This window comes from Carcharodon carcharias, chromosome 20 (assembly GCF_017639515.1).
Source record: "Carcharodon carcharias isolate sCarCar2 chromosome 20, sCarCar2.pri, whole genome shotgun sequence".
Taxonomy (NCBI): Eukaryota; Metazoa; Chordata; class Chondrichthyes; order Lamniformes; family Lamnidae; genus Carcharodon; species Carcharodon carcharias.
This window is the reverse complement of record NC_054486.1, coordinates 89,730,877-89,751,673: the sequence shown is the minus strand read 5'-3', so window position 1 is coordinate 89,751,673 and position 20,797 is coordinate 89,730,877.

The following is a 20,797-nucleotide window of genomic DNA, read 5'->3' as shown; positions in this document are numbered from 1 at the left end:
CATGCAACCTGGTAAGAGTCACAAGAGTAATATTAACTTAAAATCATTTAGTTTTTATATGGAAACATTTTTTGTTTGCCTTTCTGACAATTTTCTCATCAGGACTTCAGTTAATGCCAGGATCAAATGCTCCTGTTGAGGAGCAGTACTCACAACAGACATTGGGCGGAACTTTCAGTGCCCGTTAGTGCCGGGCGTGTTTGGTGGCGTGAGTGGACAATATGGCGAGAAGGCCAAAAATCAGTTTCACGACGTTGTGAAAGCAGTTTGCAATCATCCACTCTGCCCGCCAATGATGGGCTGCGTTTCCCACTGTCAGACATCGGGAACTCCATTGTAATACATCTGTATATCACTATAAGTCCAGCTCTCCGAAATCATCCTCCCAGTCATCATCCGGGCACATCAGCGTGATTGCACACTGACGTGTTTCACCTAAACTGTACACCTAAAGAGCTGCACTTCACTCGGGACTTCGAAGTTTGTTTGCTTATGTTGCTTCAGGAATCGCTCGTGGTCATCAGCGCCAGGCTTCACAGACACCACCACATAACTTTTAGGGGGTGCTCACAGGCAGGTCTCTACCTATCAGGCCAGCCATAAGACGGGGATGGCTTTTCAACGGCTGAAGGGCTAGGGCTTGCTTGAGGAGGGGTTAGACTTGGCCTCAGGCAAGAGAAGAGGCTGCAGGACCAGGGCTATACTGGGGAAGTGGGGTTTCACAGGGTGTGTGCGGGGGCACAAGTTGATCTATGCAAGTGGCCTCAAGATGGTGAGGGCTGAGGCAGTCTCCAGAAGAGATGAAGCCAGATGGAGATGTGAGGGCATATGTGAGGGAGTGAACAATGATGTCCCTTGAACTGGCAGTGAGTGAGATGCCAGTGAATGTGTGATGGGCTGGAATGTGTGAGTCTGAAGTGATGAGATGGCTGCCTTACCCTCGCAGCATGAATGAGATCATTCATCCTCTTTCTGCATTGGATGGCCAACCTCTGCTGCACAGCAATGACATTGATCACCACTGCCATCGCCTATCAAGCTGGAGTGGTGAGATTGCTGGACCTCCTGCGGCCAGAGCAGGGGTAGAGCGCATAACAGCGAGCATTTCAGGGACATCACTGAATTGGGGCTGCAGTCGTCTTGCCTTTTGGGGCCATGTCTTCTGTGCAACAGTCCTGGGCAGGAAGTACTGAGAGGTGTGCAGGGGGCTGTAGCTTAAACATAGAACCTGGCGTGAAAAAGCAGCAAAGTGACAGGCAAATGAGAGCCACTCTGCCATTGAAACAGCGTGTTTCCCAGGAATGCATGATTAATGAGGCGGGATTGGGATGATATGGCATGAAAAGCTACCATTGCGGCTGGTGGGTAAAATGTTCTTTTTCCCATCCTCTACCACCTTTAGTGCAAATCTGGGATGATTCTGCTCAATGTTCAGGAAATCACAGGGAGCAGTGTGTGATTTTCCATCCATTGACTTAAAGGAACAGAAATTTAAGGACTGTCAGTGTCATGCCCAGTCACATTATGAAGTATCAATCAATACTTTTAAAAATTGGACACAAACAAACTGTTAAGATGACTTCCACAAATTATGTGACTTTTGACATTTGGTCTACAGACAGCGTCAAGTCTCTGGTCAATATCTAATGAAATAAGGGCATTGGTGCGTATTTGTAGAATTTACACATCTCATTGTTCAAGAATGGGACATCACATAAAGACTGTCGAGTTTCCAGGCTGCTTCTCTCTATGTTTCATACTTGACGAAAGGAAAGATTGAAACACAATGGCTGCTATCAACTTCCCATTGTATCATGATAGTTCTCCCATCCAAACTAGACTGGATGGGCCTCAGAAGTGTTAACCCAGCAGTCATGTGGCTGCAACTGGTTTTCAGAGACTGCATCCTTATTACCGCAGAACAATTAGTCATCAGTCTGAGAACCAGATGCTGAAATCAGCTGCAAGTCATCAAGAGGCTAAAGCATTTAATCTGTTACAGTTTCAAAGTTCACCTGAGAACCAACCTTCTAGATAGTTGACAACAAGATACCTGAAAACCTGCTGTGAACCCTTCACTTTACAAGACCTTCAATTCAACTTTAAATTGTGGAATTCAAGCAACTATAGGCCTGCCACATGGGAGACCAGAAATCAAATGTCAGAGACTGAATTAACTGTAATCTGCAAAAGTACACCATCTTTATATGTATCCTGTGTGTTTGTGTGTGTGTGTGTGTGTGTGTGTGTGTGTGTGCATGTGTGTGAGATGTTGCAGTATTTTGGGGTAAGTGTTTGAGAATAAATAACCTTATTTATTTTAAACTTGCAAATGCTTGCTGCTGAATTATTTAATTAGAATGCAAACTCCAAGTGTAAGAAAAGACACACCTCTTAGCATATACAACATACTGATTACAGGTAATAAGAAAGCAGGCACAATTCTGTCTGTGACAGTCAGCCTGTGATTTCCTGAACACACCCATTGAGAAAATCAGCCCTTTCCTCAGTAAAGAAAGGTCAGTTTAAGGAAAAGTGTCTTCAGTTAACTTTCTGAAGTATTTTTGTTGAAGCTAGCACATCTGTCAGCAACATGGGACATCTAGACGTATAACACATTAGTTGTGAAGCTGCTATAATGGGAGTTTGTAAAGACAACATGCCACGAATATGCCCCCATCTGTCAACTGAACTGCAGTGAGGAGCACACACCATACACCTATGGAGAAAATGGCATGACACAAAACAAATAAACCTATAAAAACGACAACGAAGGAAAATAGATACTTTACTCCTCAAGACAACATTTTTAACAGCCTAATAGAAACATGAAAATGCATTGAAGTTTCCAGTCAGCCAGAAGAAGAGGCAGGAAAATAAATTGGTTCTATAGGGAGGTGACATCCCGGAGAGCAACCAATGATCATTTATTATGTGTTCATAGATTATCTGCAAGGAAAAAAAAAATTGTTGCAAGCAAATTTTGTGGAAGCGGGTCAACCAACTTTATTCAACATTGGAACCTGCGTTTCAATCCTCTCCAAGCTAATGGGTTAATTATCCTTCTCCTCTCTCAGCTTCAGCTATACATGAAATCTGGGGTGGAATCATCCAAGATTTGCACTAAAATAGTAGGTTTTCACACCGTATCGCCCTAAACCTGCCATATTAGTTATGCATTCCTGGGAATCACGCTGTTTCCATGGCGGGCTGGCTCTCATTCGCCCACCATGCCATCATCTCATCGCTTCATCATGCCGGGCACCATATTTAAATTGTAGCCGCACACACACGTCTCAGTTCTTCCAGCCCATGACTACTGCAGGGAAGATGTCCATGAAAGGCAAAAAGATTGTAGCCCCAAGGTTTAGTGATGCATCACTAGAATTCCATTCGGATGCCATGGAGGCCCGCCGTGATGTCTTCTACCCCAGCTCTGGCCGCAGGCTTGACCAACTAGGCTTGGGAGGCGGCGGCAGTGGGGATCAGTGCCGATGCTGCACAGAAGTGGTTGGCTAACCGATGCATGTGGAGGATGAATGATCTTATCTATGCAGCCAGGGTATGGCAACCATCTCATCATTCTAAATTCATACACTTATGCCCATCACATGCCATTTTAACACTCCACCCTGCTCTCTTGCCCACATGTCTGTCCTTGGCTTGCTGTATTGTTCCAGTGAAGCCCAACGCAAACTGGAGGAACAGCACCTCATCTTCCGACTAGGCACTTTACAGCCTTCCGGACTGAATATTGAATTCAACAACTTTAGGTCTTGAACTCCCTCCTCCATCCCCACCCCCTTTCTGTTTCTTCCCCCTTCCTTTTGTTTTTCCAATAAATTATATAGATTTTTCTTTTCCGACCTATTTCCATTATTTTTAAATATTTTCAAATCTTTTATGCTCCCCCCACCCCCACTAGAGCTATACCTTGAGTGCCCTACCATCCATTCTTAATTAGCACATTCGTTTAGATAATATCACCAACTTCAACACCTATGTGTTCTTTTGTTCTTTTGTCTGTGACATCTTTTGATGATCTGCTCCTATCACTGCTTGCTTGTCCCTACAAAACACACTCCCCCTCCACTTCTCCCCCACCACACCTTAAACCAGCTTATATTTCACCCCTTCCTCGGATCCACTTAGTTCTGTTGAAGGGTCATGAGGACTCGAAACGTCAACTCTTTTCTTCTCCGCCAATGCTGCCAGACCTGCTGAGTTTTTCCAGGTAATTCTGTTTATGTTTTGCATGCCCATCACATGTTCACTGGCATCACTCACTCAAGGGACATTACTACCCATTCTCACACACATGCCTTCACATCTCCATCTCACCTCATCTCCTCTGGAGACTGCCTCCTCAGCCCTCACCATCTTGAGGCCACTTGCACAGATCAACTTGTGCCCCCACATGCATCCTCTTTCCCCAGTACAGCCCGCGTCCTGCAGCCTCTTCCCTTGCCTGAGGCCACTTCTCCCCCTTTGCCAAGCAATACCTTGCCCTCCAGCCATTGAAAAGCCACCCACATTTGGTATGGTAGAGACCTGCCGTGAGCTCCCCTAAAAGTGATGCGCTGGTGCCTGTGGTGCTGATGACTGTGAGTGCTGACTGAAGCATGGTAGGCAAACCAACCTTGAAGTCCCGAGCGAAGTGCAGCCTGCCAGGTGGACGTTGCTTATGTACTGTCGTGAAACACATTGGCGTGTTTTCCTGCCGACGTGGGCAGATGATCCGGGGGGGCGGCTGGGAAGTCATGGGGGTGGGGAGGGGGGCGGGAAACGATCGATTCCGGCAGGCAGGCCTAATAATGATATACTGATGTATTACAATGAGGTTCCTGACACCCAATGGTGGTAAACGTGGCCCGCTGCCGGCTGAGCAGACGATCGCGAGCTGGTTTCACGCTGTCATGAAACCGATCACGCCATATTGTCCACTTAGGCCGCCGAACTCACCTGACGGCAGCGGGCACGGAAAATCCTGGCCAGGATTTGTCTTATCACTCAGTATTAAGCACTCTACTCTCCTCAAGAGCTAATAATGGCTGCTGGAGTGGAAAGGTCAAAACTAAAAACCTCACTGGAGTAGCAGTGAGTGGTCTTTTGAAGTGGAACTTGAGATGTTTAGGACCAGGTTTCTAATTGTGACACTGAGATTAAGCTGTTAGAATGAATAAATCTGTCAAAGTCTCAAAAGGTAAGTCATGTGGCCTCAGACTGTCAATCGCATTGCATTTTGGTCCATATCTATGGTCTTAAGTTTAGGGACTCTGTTGACCAAACAGGTTTGATTCACGTTGTCTTGCTAGGGTAGGGATTTATTTCATAGATAACCCCATTTAATAAATGTTTTCTTTAAGGCTACAGAGTCAAATAAATTATGTTTAGGATTTTCAGCAGTTCCAGTTCATAGAATGGGAATATATAAATATCATTATTAATATTCCTAAAAGTATTCGTTAAAATTAATGGAGAATAATTACCGTTAATATCATGTTAATTGTATTATTAAGGTTTAAAGATAAACATTAATTATACAAATATTGATTGATTAAGTATTTTGAGTACATATGAAAAAGGGCTCACCCAGCACAGAGGGTGGGCAGGAAGTGGGGAGGAGCACCTCGCATGCCTACAATTGGCCTTCTGCAATCGGTGGGCACCACGGGGGCTAGGGTGCATCATCTCCCCCACCCCCCCCCCAGGGGAAATGACAATTTGAGTTAGTTTTGTAAGTTTCCTATCACTCTTTTGTTTCAGTTACAGTGCCGCACCAAGGCCTGTTCCCACCCCACCACCCTCAACCCTCTTTGGATTTTTAGCTTAGTTTATTGATTTTGTTTTTCAAAAGAGTCTGTACAAAATGATTCTCCCAGCATAGAGGGCGGCGGGAAGGGAGGAGGACCTCCTCGTAATCCTGCACCGGGACTTGGCCAATGTAGCCGTCAACAGGTCCAGGCTGATCGAAGGGGTCCTCCGACCCAACTGTCTGCCCCTCTACCGCGGCTGTATTTGCAGCCAGGTGGCCATGGAGAGGGAGCTCGCGGTGTCCTCCGGTACGCTAAAGGCCTCCCGCGATCGGTGAGCACCGCGGGGGCTGAGGTGCATCATCGCCCCCGGAAATGACATTTTGATTTGATTTTGTAAGTTTCCTTTCAGGTTTTTGTTTTTGTTACAGTGCCCCAGCAGGGGCTGTCACCCCATCTGATTCATTTATCTTCAGTTTAATTTATTGATTTTTGTTTCTCAAAAGGAGTGAACAGGGACTCACCCAGTACAGAGGGTGTCGGGAAGGGAGGGGGACCTCCTCGTAAGCCTGCTCCTGAGCCTGGCCAAGGCAGCAATCAACAGGTCCAGGCAGCGGGCAGTCGGGGGGCTCGTCCAACTCCTCTTCTGCAGCTATGCTCACGTCTAGGTTGCCCTGGACAGGGAGCACATGGTGTCCACTGGTATGCTTAAGATCCTCCGTGACCAGTGAGCACTGCAGGGGCTGGGGTGCATTATTGACCGCTCTAGTCACATTTTAATTAGACGTTTGTAAGTTTCCCTTAAGGTTAGTTTTTCTTTTTGCAGTATCCCTTTAAGGGGCTGCCCTTTTAACTTGTCCCTCGTTTTCTTTAATTTAGTTTAATTGGTTAACTCAAAATAGTAAAAAAGACCTGCTGAGACATTGGTTGGCAGGTAGATAGGCAGGAGCCAAAGATATGTAATGCTGCATTCTGTGAACAAACCAACTATCAAGAAGATGATTGGTGTGCAGTTTCATTCTCCACCATCTGGGCTTGGGAATCATTTACCAATTACAACTATTTTTGATGAGTGCAGGTTAGTAGAACAGCAACAGCACACTCCCTTACACCGATGGTTTGGCCCCAGCACCTGGCCAGCCTGTGCTGGAACTACAGATCTACCAGGCTCACCGTCCCTGCTGAGTAGCTCATTTTTATAATAGTCACTCGTTTGGCTTAGAAAAAGAATGTGAAGGCTGACATGAATGGTTGAATTCAGTGTGCACTGTCCTAGCCATTTAGATTTTCTTTAAAGTTTAAGAAATATTTTAATATAATAAAACATAACAGTTTCAAATACTCTTGTATTCCATTGTTTCTTCCTTGCTTTCCTTATCAGGACATGATCTCTGACACAAAAACAGAATTACCTGGAAAAACTCAGCAGGTCTGGCAGCATCGGCGGAGAAGAAAAGAGTTGACGTTTCGAGTCCTCATGACCCTTCGACAGAACGTCAACTCTTTTCTTCTCCGCCGATGCTGCCAGACCTGCTGAGTTTTTCCAGGTAATTCTGTTTTTGTTTTGGATTTCCAGCATCCGCAGTTTTTTTGTTTTCATGATCTCTGACAAGTGAACTGAAACAGAGAAAGTCATGCAATTAACTTTTCTTTCTTCATATGAGATCCACCAAGAATTGTTTCATGGGTTGTTACCCTCGCACGCCTATAATATATACACATGCACTATAAAGATATATTGGTGGAATTCAATGCCCTCCCATGGCAAATTTGGTGGCAGGAGGCATTTAGTCCTGCGGGAGAGTGGCAGGTGGGGACCCTGCCATCTTATCGCCTCTGCCTTGATTAAGTGCAGGGCAGGAAGCCTAGTGGACTGCCATCCTGTCCCACCATCGTGGGAAATTAATGCCCACTCAAGGCCCTTATTCCATCGCTGCTGGCATTCAGCCAGTGATGGGCTGGGGACTCACCATGAGGGAGGCCCAAAAACCACACTCTGTTGGGGGTTTCTTGCTAGCTTCTGGGAGGGGTTCCTCGCTCAAAGGTTTTCATTGCCTGATCTTGGGACCCAACATCAGGAAAAGTGGGGCCCACAGAGAGCCACCACCCTGCCTATTCTGCCAACACCCCTTCGCCACAACACCTACCCTGCAACCCCCTTCCTAACATCTTGCCTGGGCTATGGGGTGGGTGTATTGCCAGCAGCAATGTCTGGCAGTGCTGCCGAGCAATGAAGAGCTGCTGGCCTCCGATTGGTTGTCAGTTCTTGGCAGGCAGGACTTCTGCAGCTGGGGTCCTTGATCCTGGTGAAGGTCTGCAACTGCCTAGTTAACTGCCTGATTGCAGTTAATGCAGAGGGCCTTCCTGAAAAGAGGTGACATGTGACTCTCCCTCCAGTGGGCAAGACCCCTGTCTCCTTGATTAAATAGTGCTATTATGTTCCCAGCTTGTAAATGAAAGATGCATGCCTTTCTGTCAGGAAACATTCAGTGCTTGGTATGAAGGTTAATGGTCAATTTGCACAAATAAAGTTTATAAATAATAACTTGCATGACTGGAGCTTCATTTTGTTGGAGGTCAACACCATTAGCTGTAATACACAGAACATTGTGCTCTATTTCCAAACAGACAGAAAACAAAGAAATAAACCAAATAGCAGTCACTGGGACGTCGGCATTCTTACCCTGTCTATGGCACCTATGAGTTATGGATCTGCTACGTGCTGAATCATTATATTCCATCATCTCTATTGAATTCTCCTTTCTATCTCTTATTGGCTTATTGGGAGGTGATCACTCTGAGCTTTCTACACAGAGCCACAAATTTTTGATTCCCATAAACATTTCTAAGGTGTAGACTTATGTTATAGAATGAGCAAAATATATTTTAATGATCTTTTTACTAAGTAGAAAACACATTAATTTGTGTGGTTTATTCTTCCTATTAATATTTAAAGTACAAATAGTGAATATCCTTTACATGCAATAAGTTGGAGACACTCAGATATAGATTCTTTTGTCCCTTTTCTGTTTGCGTTGAAATGTGTCTGTGCATTGACATATATGTGATGTACCTGTCTGATATTGATGTCTGCTTCTGATTGATGAGTCTTTCTTGAGCTGACCTGTCACTTGCTTTGTCCTACATGTTGTAGCCAATTGATCTTGATCAGATATTTAGAGCAACTCTGAAAGTAGGGCACTATGGTCCGTATTTTGTAGTTTTAATGACAGCAAAACTGCCAGCATTCACCATCATTACTCCTCTGAAATTGCCAACTTCTTGAGTCTGTACATCTGTACATTTAAATGCATAGACCTAAGAGTCATTGTCAGGGATTCAGTGCTCCTGCATAGGGTGCACTGTTGAAGTTTCCCCCAGATTAGCATTAATTAGAAATCACAGAAATTATGAGAACTCCCACTTGTATGCTACTAGTCTCATTGTAAAAACCCTTGGAAAAAGTTGCATCTTCTTGAAAGAGGTGTGACTGTTTTTAACGACACACTAGTTACAGACTTACTGCTATAAAGTCTCTCTGGGCCTGGAAAACTAATTTTGTGTTTGTTGCATGTCAAATTTCTACATTATGATAAAAAAATTGAAGTTTGTTTATGATATTTCAGTTTATACCTTTAATCCAAAGTTTGTGGCCCAATCATTCATTTCACTCTGTGGAAAATGTAATTAAAAGTGAAGGATGGTCAGTGAGATTTCTTCAATCTGATTAGTTGCTTACCCTGCTTGATAACATCACAGTTGAGAACCTTAAGTTCCCCTTGTCTTGGTGCCAGATTCAAACTGATTTTGGGAAGGGGGAAATCCACACCACAGAGATCACTTGATCTTTGAGGTCAGTGGTGAGGGCTGCTGCTTTGCTTCTGACAACAAATTCTGTGTCAATGTTCTGTAGAATCTGTGCCCCATCTTTATTTCTTAGGACATCCTAAACAGCCAACAGAGTACTTCTGAAAGAATCTCTCGTTGTTTTGTTGCATCTGTGTAGGATTTTAGTGAGATCACAGCTGGGGTACTGCCCGCAGTTTTGGTCTCCATACCATTTGCCTCGAATGGAATACAGAAAGGTTCTCTAGATTGGTTCCTGGAATGAGAGGGTTGTTCTATGATGAGGAACTGAGCATCCTGGGTCTACGTTCTCTGGAGTTTAAAAGAATGAGAAGTGATCTCATTGAAAGGTACAAGATTCTGAAAGGGCTTATCAGGGTAGACACAGAGGTTGTTTACCCTGGGTGAGGAAACTTGAACACGGGGGCATAGTTTCTGGATAAGTGGTCAATCATTTAGGGCCAAGATGAGGATCAATTTCTTCATTCTAATAGCTGGAATATTTGGAAATGTCTAACCTAGAGTGTTTTGGATGTTCCGATGTTGAGCATATGCCTGGATAGACAGGGGATTCAAGGGATATGGTGAGTAGGCAAGAAAGTGGAGAAGATCTGCCATGATTGTATTGAATGGCAGAGCAGGTTCAAGGGCAAAAAGATCCACTCCTGCTCCTTTTCCTTGTCTTCTTAAATTCTCATGAAACATAATTGTTTTATTAATGTAACCAGGTGACAGAATTCTTGCATAAATCCCATAAACATTCTAATGTGGTCAGAAACATTTTGGTTGTAGGATAAATGTTGCCAAAACTTCAGATGTATTTCCCTACTCTCCTTCAATTAGTGCATTAAGATCTTTTATGCCCACCTAAACAGATAGGCAGGGCATTTTCCAAATGCAATGCAACGCATATTCCATAACCTCACAATCCTTTGAGTAAAAATAAAATTTCTCCTACTGTCTGCCCTATATCTCTTATGTCTATCTTTCTCTGTGTTCTATTTGACTGTTTCTATATTGGTATTTCCAAGCACTCTTAGTTCTTTGCATGAATCCGGATCTTTGCATCTGGTGGAAGGGACAAAGAAAAAGTAGCAGGTGCAGTGTCTGCTTATTTCCAAATATACCTCCCAGGTGAACAGGAAAAGGGGAAGAGCAGAGGAGAGAAGAAAAATGTAGTGGGGTGGGCAGAGGAAATGGACAGAACAATAAGCAGATAAGGAGGACATAGGGTGATGGACAGAGCCTACAAGGCACAAGGACCAAGCAGATAGGGCAGGAAAAGGCCCAAGATAGTCTTAAAGTGCAATGCGCAGGGATGGAAGGAACAGGAAATCAGGAGCAGGAGGCTTTTCTGAAGAGTAGATTAGAACAGGTATGAGAGGATCAGGACAAAATATAAAAGAAATGGAAGAAATTGTATCTCAGGAGCTGAAGCAAAGACACTGGTGAAGTTAACAGCAGAGGGAAGCCAACTGGCGGGGGTAACATTTAATCATGCACAAAAGCAATGCATCAAAATAGAGTCAAAAGTCTGTAATATACACAAAGGAATCTGGAAAAGAGGCAAAATAATTTCCAATCCAGCAGCAAACCATAAGACCATAAGACATAGGAGCAGAAATTAGACCATTCGGCCCATCGAGTCCGCTCCGCCATTCAATATGGCTGATAAGTTTCTCAACCCCATTCTCCCACCTTCTCCCCATAACCTTTGATCCCCTTACCAATCAAGAACCTATCTATCTCAGCCTTAAATACATTCAATGACCTGGCCTCCACAGTCTTCTGTGGCAATGAATTGCATAGATTCACCACTCTCTGGCTAAAGAAGTTTCTCTTCATCTCTGTTCTAAAAGGTCTTCCCTTTACTCTGAGGCTGTGCCCTCGGGTCCTAGTCTCTCCTACTAATGGAAACATCTTCCCCATGTCCATTCTATCCAGGCCTTTCAGTATTCTGTAAGTTTCAATCAGATCCCCCTTTATCCTTCTAAACTCTACTGAGTATAGACCCAGAGTCCTCAAACGTTCCTCATATCTTAAGCCTTTCATTCCTGGGATCATTCTCGTGAACCTCCTCTGGACCCTCTCCAGGGCCAGCACATCCTTCCTGAGATACGGGGCCCAAAATTGCTCACAATATTCTAAATGTGGTCTAACCAGAGCCTTATAAAGCCTCAGCAGCACATCCCTGTTTTTATATTCTAGTCCTCTCGAAATAAATGCCAACATTGCATTTGCCTTCCTAACTACCGACTCAACGTGCAAGCTAACCTTAAGAGAATCCTGGACTAGGACTCCCAAGTTCCTTTGCACTCCAAATTTCTGAATTCTCTCCCCATTTAGAAAATGCCTCTATTCTTCCTACCAAAGTGCATGAATATAGTCCAAATAACTTGTAATATAAAACAAAGGAGTGAAAATAAATGAAACTGCAGTCTATAGTTAGAGTCCCAAAATAGTTGAATGACTGTGTGCTCCCAAAAGAGAATCCAAGTCAATGGCACCTTTATTATTTGCAGGGTTACTCAGGGTCAGAGAGGCATGCAAACGAGGATGAAAAGGATGGAAGAAGCAAGACCTCAAGTGGCCAAGAGAGGCAGAAATTATTTTTCCAGTGTGTGGAAGAAAAGCTCAATGTGTTGGACTTGAATCAAGATAGGTGAAGAATGGGTCAGGCAATGGGGATCTATGTAAAGATTAGGCCTTAAAAGTTGAATAGACCTAAATGGGTAAAAATGAGGCAAGGGAAATGGGAGGTGGGAAACTAAAAATTTGGAAGACTGGAACAAAAGAAATATGGAAGAAAAGCAAGTGAAATTAAAAGATGAGAAGTCTTATAAAAAGTTTAACTGCAAATAAGGCAAAGATATTGATGGAGATTACAGCAGGATGACAAACATTGGTGGCATTGCTCCACCAAGCAGTAGAAACATGCAACTACAATGTGACAGGACAGGAAAAATGTTTACAATTTAGACAGAATTTCCCCATTTTAAAAATACTTGCAGGCGGGTTTCCAATACTAAATGTTGACATAAAAAGTGTGACTCCAAACTGCTGTGAAGGAATAATGGTTCGTCAGCAGGAATAACACATCAAGTATAAAGTTTTCGCTAGAATATAAATGTTGAAGTTTTCTAGGTTTTGGAACAATGAGTATGGTAAAATATTCTGCAGGTAATACCAATACTTGTCACCTCCTCTATGCATAGATTTGCTTATATTGATTTTCCCACAATTTAACATTCTTCTCAAACTCCAATTTTCATTTGTGCTTCCTTGTAGAGCTGCACTGGATGATCAGCAAAAAAATCATTGTTTACTAAAGTAAAAATACTCAAGTGGGGTTGTTAGGTGGTATAAAATAAGTGATAAGGAATCGGTGGCCTAGTTTACATTTCTCGACACATTTTTTTTCCAATAGATTTGCTAACATCTGTCTAACACTGTGACACACAGTCAAAATCGACCCCAAGGAGTTTAGCCAGTCATTAGCTCAGCCCTACCGTCCAGGGCATTTGATTCACAGTCTGTGATGAATTAGCTGATCTGAGCCAATATAATGGTAAGACTATTATAGCAGGGACTGAGTTTTCCCTCTAAGAAATAGTCATGCATTATGATTTTCATGGGGGCACCCTCCTTTCTAGCATGGACACAGATTTGCTGTCCAATTCAGGATGGCAGATGGGCTCTCAAAGCTACAGGCCAGTCTTAGGCCTTCCAGCTTGAGAGGAATTGCTGGCTGTAAGGTAAGGTAAGTAAGAGACAGGGTACTTCAAGATGGAGGTGCCCTCGCTCCAACAGCTTTAAATCTTAAATTACAAAATGGGTTTTGCAGCAAGGCCAACAGGATAGAGGTGAATGGGGGACCTCTTTGGCTGCCTCTGCAATCAGGCAGGCAGAGAGGGCCTCTGAGCCTCCCTGGAGCATTGCCCTGCACCAGCCTCCACGCCCCCTACCACTGCCCCCAACCACCACCCCCCCTGCCCGCCGCTGCCCCCCCCGCCACCCCCACCGCCGCACCCCCCCGCAGCCCTCCCCCCCCCCCCAACCATCACCACCACCACCACCATCCAGCCTGCCTCCAGGCAGCTAGCCGATCCAACACTGCCTGCAGTAACATGATTGCACCTATGCAAATATAACCCAGACAGGATCGAGCTGTGAACTGACACACCAAATGGTGGGGTTAATTTTTACCTCCCACTCATCTCTGATCCTAGGCTTGGCCTCCATAAATTCAGCTCCAAATCTCAATGTTTCTGCCCTGGGGCAAGAAAACTCATCCAGACTCCCTTTCCCTGCTTTATATTATCAAAGTACAGATTTGTCGTTGTGTCAGTATTGGGTGAGGACAGGATCAAACTGAGATTAATATCCACTTTCAGTCACTCATTCCGAATGTAGAGGCTCACACATCAATAATGGCGCAGTACCAGAATGTGTACAACATCCATGGATGCTGTGAGGAAATAGAGACAGTTTAAGTAAGTTATATTTTTATTTGTGGGTGTTAGGAATGAGTGTTAGCTTTAAAGTTTAAGCTTGATTTATATTTCTGTACTTGTGTGTTAAGAAATGCCAAATTGAGTTTTAGTTTCACTTTGAAAAGATGTTTGCATTTCTAATAAGAGTTTTACGACTGTAAGCTAAGTTAAGCAAACAAGAGTAGAAAAAAGAAGTGCTGATGATGAGCAACAGGGGCCCAGAGAGGCAGGTCCCTCCCATAGATGGATACACAAAAGAAGAGAAGCAGCAGTTTGATTTTGGAAGCTGTTTGAGTTCAGTTGGTTTTGAAAGTAGCTGTCAGAAAGAGACTGGAGAAAAGGGGACAGACAGCAAATCCCAAGCTAAAGAAAAAATCCCACAATCCAGAGGATTGGAACAGGGGAAAGTCCTGAGCAAACCTTCTAGTCAAAGGAAGGACAGGAACCTGGAAAGTCCTGTCAACTGAAGTTAAGAGTGAGGGACAGAGAGAAAGGCTTCAAGCTTCAGATTTAATAGGCAGAAGCTGCAGAAAGCAGATTTAAAGTGAGAACAGCTTGCAAGCTGCAAGAAGGCCAAGAGAGATAACTGAAGGTCTGTAACTCTTTGCAATGGGCATGTGAAGCAGTAGTGCACAATTAACGCTGAGTCGGTGAGAGAGAGTGCATGGAAGACAGTTTGAATGCATGTGGTGACTTGGGGGGAGGAAAATCAGTAGGAGGGCTTGAAACCCTGGAGGTGAAACTTTGCAGAAGACATCCGTGAGAAAGCGTCAGTTTGGGAGAAGATTCCAAAGCGGGTTCTTCAGGAGTGAAGATTGGAAACCCTCATGTGAAAGACAGAGTGTAATAAAACTGGTTGGCTCATGCTGTGACAAGTGTCTGGGGGAAGCTGATGAGAGATCCATAGCATCTGGTTGAGGTGGCATCTATCACTTGGCTTCAGAGTGTGGTGTATCTGACCATGGACTGTGTACTTACTGTGAACATTTGAGTATAAGATAGCTTTTGTAAATTGTGTTACCTTTACAGATACATACTGATTTGTAAAGATATAGTTGTGGGTGAAGGAGTATTGTAATATAGTTTATCTTTTCTTGTTTAATAAATGTTTTATTCTTTTGTTAAAAATTCATCGGCTGACTCCTTTGATTTTGCTCAGTAGCTACTCTCTACATATCTAAACAAACAAATTAAAAGTTGGGATCTATCAAGCTGGGCTCCATTCTGGGATCAGGCTAGTCCAGGGTAACCTCAGCTGGGGATCATAACAATGCCTACCCAGGGATAGAAGAAATTTGGCACGATGTACAAAAAAAACATTAAGTGTATACTCTTCTACATTGAGAAGATACTCCTAACAGCATACTTGTGTGAAATATGGTTTACATAAATATATTAAATGTTCATGAGTAGACAAAACAAAGATTGGTCATGAATGTAATTGCCAGTGACAATACCAGAGTGAATGACTGAAGAAAATACAAATGTTGATTTTCAATGCAAATAAAAGTTAGCAGCAGAGTGTAAACACTGATTATTAGTTTCACATGAAACTCTTTACAGCACAATTCTAGTAGTGAGTTTCAAAGGCTCTACTTGCTTTTAAAGAGCATGTTAGAGGTTTCTCATAAATTATGATATCAGGCTTGGGAAAATAATTATAATGGATAGACTAAGTAAAGCATAATCTGATAAGACAATAGATTCAATATTGCAATGTATAATATTGTAGAGCTGAGGCAGTGGCCTGTAAGATGATCAATATTTCATTATAAGCCATCAATTTACATTCTATATACAGACTCTAACCATATGTCATACAATATGTAATTACTGTATTACCCTAATATAAAAGTAATTCAAAAAAAAATTGGTGCAGTGCAAACACATTTATCACTTTCACTTGTTATTTACATTTCAATCAGTTATAACACACACCTTATGATGAAATGGCAATAATGGGATTCTGTGTGCTACCTTGGCAAATTGTGAATTGGATAATATTGACAAATTACATTCTCCTGTTGTTAAATTTATCCTCAATTTGGAAATGCAGCATTTGTACCATTTACTTCTTCATTTCTTTGACCATATCGAGCATCTTTACCAGAAATTTCCGTCTGTGTATTAACATTAACCATTTAACATGAAAATGTTATCTTAAACATTAGAGCAGCCTTTTTTTTTTCTTTTAAAGAGATGAATGCCTGCTTTCCTTTGTAAGCAATACCCCACTGATAATGCAAACTTACAGCTTTGAAGCCCATGCTTCCAGCAAATGCAGCTTCATTAGTGGGGCATTCATGATGGAGAGAAATATTCTCTTAATTTCCTCATCAGAATAATTTCATTCACAGGATTCTTGTTTTGTTCCACTAAATTGGCTTGGCTTTTCCATGAGTTCTCAGTGTATTTGGATGATTCTCTCTAGCTTTGATAAATAGCTTATTGTCAAGAGGAGGTCTGTATTTCTGAAGTGTAAGTACTGTTTACCAGATGTATTCTCTATTTCAATCACAGAAATTTTAAAGTATGAGCAATATATTAAATTAGAGCCTATTAGAATGAGTGACTCACAAACTTAATCCCATCAATAAATAAAATCACTGGTTGCCTGTTTCTCTGTCTATGCAAATGACAAAAACAAAGCTCAGTAACAGACCTATAGATCATTGGGTAATGCAAACAATGCCTCTCGAGAATATGTATAGTTGTTTTTGAGACTGGAAAAAAAATGAACAGAGAAAACATTCTTCTAAGGTCCATTCTAAATGTACTCTTTGCTAACTTGGCTGAATATCTTCACATTCTTTAGGCCTGACTAATATTGCAAGCTTCTTATTTATGTTATTTATTACTTTATGCAGCTGATTAAGATTATCCCTTAACATTTCCCCGAAACTGAAGAGCTCAAAGTTATCTAAATGTTGTTCATAGTTTATCCCTTTTACATTTGGGATCCTTCCTATTATTCTTCTCTGCTGTCTTCCAATGCGTGTAAGTCCCACAGAAGAGCAGAAGGCTTGGCATGCATGTGATGCCCCATGAGCTTTTGGAGAAAAAATATTTTATATTAGGGTGATGGTCCCTTTAAGGACTAGGTTTCTTTCGGAGATAGTTTCGGGTAAAGCACCTGGCTTCTAGTAACTGATCATGTGACTGAATTGCCTAGAAGATAAACAATAGCAAAGTGTCAACAAGTAGTTAAATTATGGGAGGAGTAGATTGTGAATGTGGCTCTGGTCTCAAACAAGGTTTTAATTTTAGTTTGTAATGAGCTTGCTGCAGCAAACATCTGCTTTAAGCAGAATTCACTTGAATTTCCTTGTGCTGGCTAAAAGAGTTTAAAGTAATCTTGCTAATTGAAGGATTCTTAACAGTTATTTGAACTTCTAGGGATAGCCAAGCTGAGAACACAGAGAGAGAGAGAGAAAGAGTTTAGATGCAAAACTCCAGAGTTAAAGAATATTAGAACCAGGAGCGTTCTGACCCAAGGTAGTTATGCTTAAAACGTAATGATGGCTTGTTGGACTTAGATTCTACAACCATGGGATGCTTAGAAGACAACTTTACTGGAAGTAAGCAGAAGGCCCAAGAAATCTCAGCCCTTTTATTGTACTTTTGAAACAAGTGGTTAATCTACCAATTTCAGATAAGTATTTGACTTGCGTTTTTGGAATCACAGAATTGCTACAGCACAGAAGGAGGCCATTTGGTCTGTTCTATTTGTGCTGGCTCAAATGTGAGTGGAAAGAAAGTTGGGTTAATAAATTTGGTTTAAAGTATAGGGAACTGTGTTCATTGTATTTGGAATATATTTAAATTAACTGATTATTTAAGATAGTGGTTATTAGTGTCCATTTTTTTGTTTGTTTGTGCGTAGTATAATTCTTTTGATTTAAATTGTGAAACTTGTGGCTTCAGCCTCTGAATAAATACCTGGGCTTTGGATTCGTAAAAAAAAAAAACGCATTGCTGGTCTCTTCCAAGATCATAGCATACATGAGAAGGCAATGAGATGATACTCAACACCGAACTATCATGATTGTCCCAAAAGTGTGTGTGGCATCACTGTTCCACTTGTCATTGAAAAAATAGGTGATATGCCACACTTTAGTCAAAATCAATGACTCATAACAAAATTGGGTAAATGCACATTTTTTAAATGCTCCCTCCTTGAGAATACAATTTTATTAGTAACAATTAAAAACAATACGCATGATCATGGTTCAGATTCTTTATTAACACTTTTCAAGCAGCTAAAAAGTCACTTAACTGATATAAGTATCAGCAAGTTTGTTTAAACAGCTACGTCATAGATCATCAGCAGTGGGAAACATCATATTTTACTGGTCAGGTCCATTGAGTCCTCTTAAGCTTTGTGATGGAGTATCTTTAAGAATGTTAGGTGGAGGCGAATAGTGTCAATTATGAAAAGGAAGCACGTAGCATGAAGTCAATAGAAAGCAAAATCAGGTAATGTGTATATAGAGACAGTCAATCAATACCCACCCACTGAAATTGAACATTCCGCCTCCAGTTTGCTGCACCAGAAGTTCTTAGGTGCAACTCCACCTCTATCTAAATGAATACGGTTGGTATTTATATAGTGGTGTTCAACCTAACAGTACAGCTCAGTATAGCAGTGTGCACTGACTCCATAATGTCAGTAGCAGCTCAGATTAGCATTCTGAGGACAACCTGTTCAATAAAAAGGCTTGTTTTCAAAGTAACAAATATTCTACAATCATGTTCTACCTTTAAACAGCAATGGGTGTAACGTGAATATGGCTGCATGCCAGTTGCCAGATCTATTTTATTCATGGGAAAGTCTTTACTTACACTAGTCATGAATCGCATGCTTTTCTGACTCACATGATAAATCTAGTGATGGGCTATATCTAGAATGGCATCTTTCATTTTCCAAGTATGATAAATTGCCTGAGCCCGTTAAGGAGGGAAAGTAATCTGCTGACATTCATGCTACAGCTATGTTGTCTTTTTCATTCCAGAAATTTTCATTTTAATTTGAGTGCGTCTTCTGTTAATCGCTTAGGAATGGAGTATATTATCTGGCACAAGTAGGACATCAATATGCAAGTGAATTCATTTTCAAGCACAATAGAATTAGCTTTCATTGAAATAAGCCGTAATCATCAGTGCTACTTTATTTTAACATATAACTGGTTGAGATTTTTACACATACCCTAACACAGTAAGCTTTGGTGCTTCATATTGTTTGATTGTCATGAATATAAACAACCAAATTCTTCTCAGCCTTTGGTAACATGTTCAATATAAGTGTCAATATCAGAACCAAGTTGAGATACTAAAGACAAAATTATGACACTGTAACTTGGATCATCAACTGCAATATCAGATGCCCAACATATTTTTAAAGCAAGTAATGATGAGACTTCAGACTACACCAGGTTTTAGAAATCTTATTGATAAGCTGTTAAGAATTTTTAAGTATCGTATTGCTCATAAAGGCTTTTAACTATACCAGTACAATACTCAACTGCATGTATCAGAGAAGTACAAAAGTGTATCATAAAAGTCACCTACCATTAAAAAGAAACATATTACCCCAAACCTGATCAACGATCCTGTTTATAACATAAACATGCTAAAGAATGGTAACACTTCCATGATGTTTAAAGTAAATTTGTACCTAATAGTCAAGTAATTTGGCTGTGAGTCAGAAGACATGAAGATATCATATTGTGCAATTGGAATTACATCTGACACATTGGCAATTTTCATGACTGAAATCAAGTTAGCACAAAAGTGCAATTGGTAACTTCATGATATATCACCTGGAGTTTCAGAACTTCCAACATCATTGCTTCCATGAATATTTTAGCACTGATATGACCTAGCAGGTTAATCATGAATTGATCGTTAAATCACAAAAAAAGATATTGAAGTAAAACTATGGCAATAAGCTGGGCACAGTTTTCAAGTCTTTGCTCCAGGTGTGGAGCATTGGCAGGAGGAGAGTAAAGAAGGGAAATTAACCCAATAGCGTTTTATATTTTTGCAGTTTTCCTCATCTTCTTAGCCTAGATTTTTTGGGTTCTCATATCTTCAATTGCTCCCATGGGTGAGTTGCAGTTCCTCATATCCTTGATGGTGTCTATAATTATCTTACAGCTTTTGATGCTATGCCACAAAAAGCGAACAGCAATCCCTGCTCAGTAATTGCTTTTAGCTACAGGATGTCTCCCATATCTTTATATGAGCACACTCCAGTCTTTGAAGGGCAGCACAGCATTACAGGAGATCTGACTTTGAGTTGAAATATTAGGCAAATTTGTAACAAAGGTTGAACAAGAATATATATATAACAGGCCCAAAATGTAGGACTGTGTTTACTGTACATACTTCAGAACAAAGCTATTTGTGTGTGTGTAACTTTTGAATAATGCAGTCTTTCTAATTCCTTGAATCTTTTACCACAGTAGGAGTCTAATTAATCTATGCTGCTGCTTGGAATTTCAAACTGATTTTCTCTCTCTTTCAGGATGTTCAAACTGTTTGGTTATCTCCAAACTGATGCCTCTAACATTCTCTTTAGGGGGAAGTTTTAACTCTGTTCATTTAGTGGTCATGGAATGAGCTCCATTCCAACAAATGTCCAAGTTTAGCACCTCCTGTGTTGGTGACAGTTTTGGTGCCCACTGAAATTAGACAAGATCCCAT